General features: G+C 38.6%; 1 pseudogene; it reads right to left on the reverse strand.

The window, feature by feature from the left end:
- Positions 1–1114: 1114 nt before the first annotated feature.
- On the reverse strand, positions 1115–1286 carry LOC122790226 (annotated as a pseudogene).
- Positions 1287–7530: the final 6244 nt, after the last annotated feature.

Here is a 7530-nt window from a genome sequence, read left to right on the forward strand (position 1 = left end):
GCTTTTTTTGAGAGGGACCACATCAAAATGGTGTTTTTCAATTACTATGTTACATTCATTTATAATTAACTATTTAAGCATGCCTACTTCCGTACAAAACCTACCCACAGAGTATTTCAATGGCAACCTGACATTCCTTTCTCTCTCCTCCTAACACTCAAAGGATGTTAATTATTGTTCCTTCCTTTGTGTCTACTTTCACAGACTGAATTATTGCTGCTAATTTTATGAAATGTGAGCTCATTAGATTCTGTCAGTTAAGGACAACAAAAGCCTTCTATTTTCGTTAAGTGTTTCTGAAAGTAATGTCCTTTAGCCTTAATCTACATAGTCTGAGGTTATTTGACACAGTTTCCTATTTGGGCATACTGTAAAAATTAAACAAACTAGAAGTTAACCCCTGCATCACCCAATAGATCACTAACTGGTCCACAGACAGAATGAAGGAGATCAAAATAAGGGAAGCTACCTCTATAAAATGACCAGTCACCAGTGGAGTCCCCCAGGGCTTGTTGCTAGCATCTATTCCTCTGAAGTTAAAACCAATACTAAAGGACTTTGGCTGACTAAGTTTGCAAATGACTGCTCGCTGGATACAGTTATGGAATCCACAAAAGACTTAGCCATCCTGCAGGAGGGCTTGTCCTAAACAAACAACTAATACATGAATCATGGAGTAAATGCCAAAAAATGAATTATTGTATCCTTTGAGAAGTCATTCATAATATGGCCTATATTCTTTACTATTGAGTGCTAATTGTTAATCACGTTATTAAGCAATTAAGAATTTTGTATTTAAGGGACGTTGTTGGTTATTTATTTTGTACTCTGATGATGCAGTGCCGTAAAGGATTATTTTTTATCGTTTGTGGTCCAGGATTGTTGTACTGAATAAAGAATTTTACTACTACGTTCTAGGATTCAAGGTTCTGATTGTTTGGCTTTAAGAAATGGCCCCATTCATTTAGTATCTGGGAAGTTATGTGCAGACCAACCTAACTTTTGACCAATGTGTGTTCACTGTGATGAGGAAATCCTTCTATATTGAGCAGCTTATTAACAAAGGGATTGCTTCTAGGTCCATGGATTTCTTTGATCCCTCTATTTTACCCTCCTAAAGCAAACATTCAATGTAATGCCCTCTTTTGCATGCATCTCTCCAGGCACATGTTATAGCTGGAACGTCTGCAGAAATACCTTACTAAAAAGATATTTGACTTGAACGATTTTTAAACTGATAAGAACAGATACTACTTTTGATCTTAGCCAAAAGACTGAGAAGTGATTTGCCAAATATAGAACTCCTTAAAGCCCTGCAACCATGCTCCGTTGCTTGCAGACTGCTAAATGGTGACCTGTGTCTGCCATGCAAGGCATCCTCTGAATCAGCATTGATGGACCTACTACACATCAGCAACATCAGAAATACCCAGTCCAGAGATGTAAATCTCCTCTGCAACATCAACTGAACAGTTTGCAGAAACAGGTATCTCCCCATCCACGTGAGTCAAAGCTCATCCCTATTCTTATTGAAGTACAACTTGGATCTATGGATGGGAAATAGGAAGTTTACCCCAAGGCTGGGCAGTAAAGGCAGAGCAGATGAAGAAGCTAGAGGTGATGGAAATGAAGGGCCTGAGAAGGGTATTAGGATGCACTCAATGGGATAGATGAAGAAATGAGGATATAAGAACAGAAGCCAAAGTAGCTCCAATTGCAGAAAAGATCAAAGAGAACAGATTATGGTGGTTTGGACACATCTGCAGAAAAGCAGAAGACAGTCTGATAAAGATGAGTTGGGACAGACAGGAAGAAGGTAAGAGGAAACAAGTATGTCCAGCAAAGAGATGGATGGATTGTGTGAAAGATGATCTGCGACAGTCTGGTATGAATGTTGAAAAAGGCAGGAGTATGACATTGAATTGAGAGAGAGAGAGAGAGATGGCAGCAGTTAACATGATTTCCTGACCCCATGTAGAAAGGGAGAGGACATTTTGTCATTACTTTTAACACAATCAAATGCCACATTCAGATCTTTTAATGGATATCCAACATAAAAATAATAGGTCTTCATTTGTGATTAAATAGCACCTTATGCAGTGTGGACAAGATAAACGTGCTGCCATTGAAGAAGACTACAAAATAAATCTTAAAGTAGGTCTGACATCTTGTTACTCTAACTTTTTAATATCACTGTATAAGCTTTCCATACATCAGTGGAATTGTAATTCATCATTTATAGCATATTGTTGTGATTCATATTTTTTAACAGTCCCATGTTATTTGTCAGGTTGGTGTTTATCTTTTACTCTACAGTGTGGCAATCCCCTATGATCCTTCCCCAAGCTGTGTGACATTCTCCAAACAATTCACTGGCCAGGATTATTAGTCCCTGTTTTACTAGCAAAGCAAGTTCAACGTGGAGGATTGGAGAGCCACCATAACTTCTTTGTTGGAGTTGTTACTCTTTTTATTGGGTTAACCCCATCATAAACAGTGTCATGATGTCATTATTGAGGCCAGAAGTGTAGGAGAGGCCATCGTTCCAGGCGCAAAGTATTGGGATGCTGAGATCAAACATCATCCTGTTTTTTTCTTCAGTGGAAGAAGCAGCTGGAGGGATTGGTGTGGATGCAATTGTAGAACATAGCAATTGGGTCATTACAGGGAAGTTCTTTTATTTATTATTTTATTTGCTCTTCAGTTGAAGAACTTCCTGGAGTGGGACACAGGCTTGTGGAATCGGCCCAGTGTGCTGATTGAGCCAGATACACCTATAATTGAGGCTACTGCATGGCATGAGGTGTGGCTGCACCCTTGTGCCATCCCACTTATAGATTCATTAGTATCGCATTCAGTACCATATACCCTGCCTTTGTCAACTGATTTGAATACCCCATTCACAGTTGCATCTTTGAATGTGGTATAATTGTTTATGAATTTAAAGATGTATAAATAATGATGAAGCCTTTAATTTGTACATTTTATATGTATTCATTATTGTAGTCATCTGAGAAAGGTAAAATGCCCTTCTGTTGTTCAAAGTCTAATTAAAAATGTTAATACTGAAGTATCTACAGTTGGTCTGTTGTTTTTATCAGTTAGCATCGCTTGTGCATCCAAATTATTTTACCTTATGTATATGTATCATAGTTGTAATTATTCAATAACTCAGGAAAAAATAAAGCTGTGATGAGCTTCCTTTTGTTATGTAGTCTAATTTTTACTATGCCTACATAAGTTGATGCATGATGCATTATTTTTTAGATGTGCTCAGTTTCTACCCAGTTCCAGCTGTTTGCCTTGATAAAATCCACCTCTGATTTCATTGCCTCAGACTACTGCCCACTGCAAAATGATATTCTGTCAACTTCCTTGACTCCTAAAGATGAGCTATACACTATTTTATTTCCATGTTAAGATTTGTATTAGGAACATAACTAATAAGATGATCCTGCCCTTTGCCAATATTAAATGTAATTGTTGTAATTATTTCATACCTCTGGATAGTTTATTATCCATGAAGACAAAAACCTCCATGTTTTTATATTAACTTCCATATTTTCAAAGGTAATTCCATTTTTGCCTTTGTCATAAGATATTTGATCAAATTCATTATTGTATCTATTTTGTTAGCATCTTGGTATGATTAAGCTTATCTTTTTTCATTTCTTAAGTGTAACATTGGCATGAGCAGGTGACTGCCACTGCAAGGCATTGCATTTCCATGTCTACATGCACCAAATCCATTTAAGGATTGTTTTCTCTTAAGCCTGTCACAGCTATAGTTAGTTTTATGCATTTTCCAAATTCATGGAAAGGAAATGAAAGCTCACTCTGCTTTAACTCTCATTTTCTCAAATCCCATGAACTTCACATCTGCTCAGCGTTTTCAATAAAACAGTTTTCAATGTTATCCTTAAAACTACCTTCATATTTTTATCTCCACATTAACTTAAGATGATGTTTATTTCATGTTTGCCATCCGGTGCTTTAGTTCTGTCTTGTTCTTGTAGCGAACTCAGGGGAATAATGTATTCCTACATTAAAACATTCATAAAACCCAGAACAGCTCTTCCTAAGAAGCCTCGAAAAAATACAAATACCACCACAAAACCTTAAAAATGCAAACGTGTTGCAAAACCATAAAAAAAAATATTTTTCTGATGAACATCTGGGGAACTAAACAAGTCCATAACCACCATGGTTGTTTTGATACATTCAATATAAAGTGTCACTTATAAAAGTACATCTTACACTCTCTCAACCCTGAATGCTAAAATCTGCAACAGAACATTATTGGATGGTTATACTCTCATCCTTTCATTAATTATAATTGAATTATGGATTAAGTCAATATAACATAAAAGCATAGCATGATCCTACTATTGCAAATTTGTGCTTTACTTGAGTTCACAGGCTGTATTTTCATGAGATAAAATAATATGATCTGGCAGTGTTTACGATCTAGGGGGAAGTGTGCCAGAAAAATATCTGTTTTAAACTGAAGTTAAGCTAGTTGCCAGTTTGTTAACCCCAGTTTAAAACTCAATCTGTCTATAGCTGAGGGGCATAGCTTCTTAAAAATAAAAGCTCCGTACTTTTTCTGAATACTAAAATACATTGCTGTGCAAACGAAGCAGAAATTCTTCTGTACTGTAGATCTCATTCAGGACCTGTTCCCTAGTGATAGTTGTGGGAGTTGTGTGAGGGCATTTCTTGCTAAATTTGTCAGCCAGTAAATGTTACCATTTACAATTATTCTGGCACATTGTTTGGTATTGCTTTTGATGTTGCAAGCATAGCTAAAGAATGTGTTGTGATTATACTTGGCCAGGGAGACTTGATTAGCCCCTTGAGTTGCTTGTTTAGGTTGATGAGGTAGCTTTTTCCTCTTGCTGGACATTACACTTCCTAATTTTTGTCATGATTTTCTTCCTTTTAATGGTACATTCTTTTGATGTTCATATTCAACAGGGCGGCTTGTTTCTTGAGTTTATCTTGTGGTTATTTTGGGTGGGTGCAGCTGTGTCTGTGCAATCGTTAACATTAATGTACAGGATTTTCTTAAAACAATTCTGTATAGACAGTGGTCTTCTCAGGGATTGGGTGTGCTTGAAATTTTGCTTAGGTGTCATGTAATAGTGATAAGTTTTTGTAACAGAGTAATCCCTAAAAGTTCCAGGGTTAGCTGGGGTCGCAGGTTTTATTTTTATTTCAAAGGCAACAGCTAATGGTCCTACCTAACATTACACATGTGGGGGGGTGCGCAATATTCTCCCATGTTTGTGAGGACTGGTACAAGGTTGTTAGTACCCCAGTGGGCAGACAGACTACTTGCTTTAGGGTTTTTGTGCTTACAAAGTTCAAGAATTTCTGGCCTTCATGTTTGTGCTTATATATGTGAGACAGTTTATTGTGGGATAGACAACAAATATGGGTGTTGAGTTGAATGGAAAGTGTTCCCAGTATGTTTAATTATGTGTTATGGATTTCCAGGGTCATAGAGTGGGACCTATAGCTTGCAAAAGCTCAAGCACCTAATTTTGTTTGACTAGCCTTAAGGTTTTTTATTTTTTATATAAAGTGAGACATCTCTACCTTTTGTCTCTTCCTGTGCAGTAGCTGGTAGTAATGTGCAGAAGGCATTATAGCCTTATACCTCTGCATTGCTCTCTCCAGCTTTAAACTATGTCCCAGTATCTGCCCAGGTATATACATCCTCTAGGGTGAGGAGAGCTTGCAGTGAGTATAGTTTGTGGTTTGGATTCTACCATGGAGCAGTAACCTCTTTAGATTTTCTTGGTTTTGCTGTGTCTCAAGGGTTATCAAGTTGACAATGCCTAAAGCAGGCACTAGGAGTGGACAAGATTTTAGCCAATATTTAAATGAATAGAGGGGTCAGATGCTGACTGCCACTGGCAAAGCAGTATGATCTGTAAACCATATCTTCCCAAGCTGAAATAAATTGTACCCACTTGGAATTATACCAAAAACTAAGCCAGTTATTAAAGTCCACTATCCTACGTTCATATTGTAGTGTCATCCATGGAGAAGGTAGGATGCTATTCAGTGTCTTGAAAATAAAGGTATAGCTGTATCATTGACATATTATATGTAGTAGCAGTTTAATCTGACACATGCTCACATTTTCAGCAGAGTGCACGTCTGACTCTCCCTATCCAGTGCAGGGTTTACCAAAAGGTGGAATAACAAATGTGTATGTAATGCAGGGAATATGTTTTTGTGTATGTTAAGTAGCATGTTCATAGCTTCATGGGTATTTACCAGGTTAACAACCCATAGGCCTTTTTTAAGCCTAGCCATGCATCCCAAATCTTTGACGAGTTCTAGTACCCTTGATAAATGTAAGCAGGAGTCTGGGAGATGAAACAATTACAGGTTGCCTGTGTCCAGTAGAGACATAGGTTCCAAACCAGAGATGAATTTCCTGTTCCACATCCAACTGTCCAAGTTGCACTTGAATTGGGTTAGGGAGGAACTCTGATTCACATGGTTCATAGGTTCATAGGTTGGTACTAGGCTATCAGCCCTAGGGCCTATACAAGCCTAGCCATAACAATTCCCTGGCTATTTTTTCCCACATTATTTACTTTCCTGGACCCCTGTCTAGCAGGGCAACTGACGTGATCCCTGGGGTGAATTTCCTTTCTCCCATCCAATCGTCAAGGTTCCTCTTGAAGAGGTCCAAAGAGGCACTCTGCTTGACATGTATGGGCAATCTATTCCAGAGTCTGGGGAATCTCTGGGTCAGGAACCTATCCCTCCAGCATGTTTTGTTTATTGTGATGACAAGGTTTAGATCCCTGGAGCGAGTAGCTCTGAGGGATTGGGATTTCTTTAAGTGTAGCATGTCCAACAGCTCTGGGTTTGACATGGCCTTGTATGTTAAGCAGAGATCGCCTCTGAGTAGACGATATGCAACAGAATATAGCTGGAGTTTTTTAAGGTGCTCAGCGTAGGGCATCTGCTTTAGGCCTGTGATTCTTTTAGTGAGGTATTTCTGAGGCCTTTCCAGTTGTTGCAGATGTCTTGAGAGGTACATACCAAATGGGGCGTTGTATTCTATAATGGGTCTAATGAGGGATGAGTACAGTGGGACAATGACCTCCTTTTTTCTGGATGAAAAGCCCTTCGTGATGAGGTGTGCCACATAGAAGGATTTCCTGACTGTTGTGGCGATGTGGTTATCGAAGGTGAGACCACTATCCACCTGTGTCCCTAAGTCTCTTATCACACTTTCTGTGTTTAGTGTACTGCCACCTATATGGTAATTCATGAATACATGTTTTTCCCAAAGGGGATAACAATACATTTCTTGGCTTTGAGCTTGAGCCCATGGCTCTGGCACCAAGCATCTGTTTCTGTAAGGCCCTTTTGTAGAGTATCCACATCATTTGGGGATTCAATAATGGCTCCCAGTTTGCAGTCATCTGCAAACTTTGTTAGCCAGAGTCCCTTAGTGTTGACCTGTACTTCAGACAAGTAGATGCCAAACAAGAGCGGCCC

The sequence above is a fragment of the Protopterus annectens genome, chromosome 15.part0 (assembly GCF_019279795.1).
Source record: "Protopterus annectens isolate FY-2018-M chromosome 15.part0, PAN1.0, whole genome shotgun sequence".
In the NCBI taxonomy this organism is placed as follows: Eukaryota; Metazoa; Chordata; order Ceratodontiformes; family Protopteridae; genus Protopterus; species Protopterus annectens.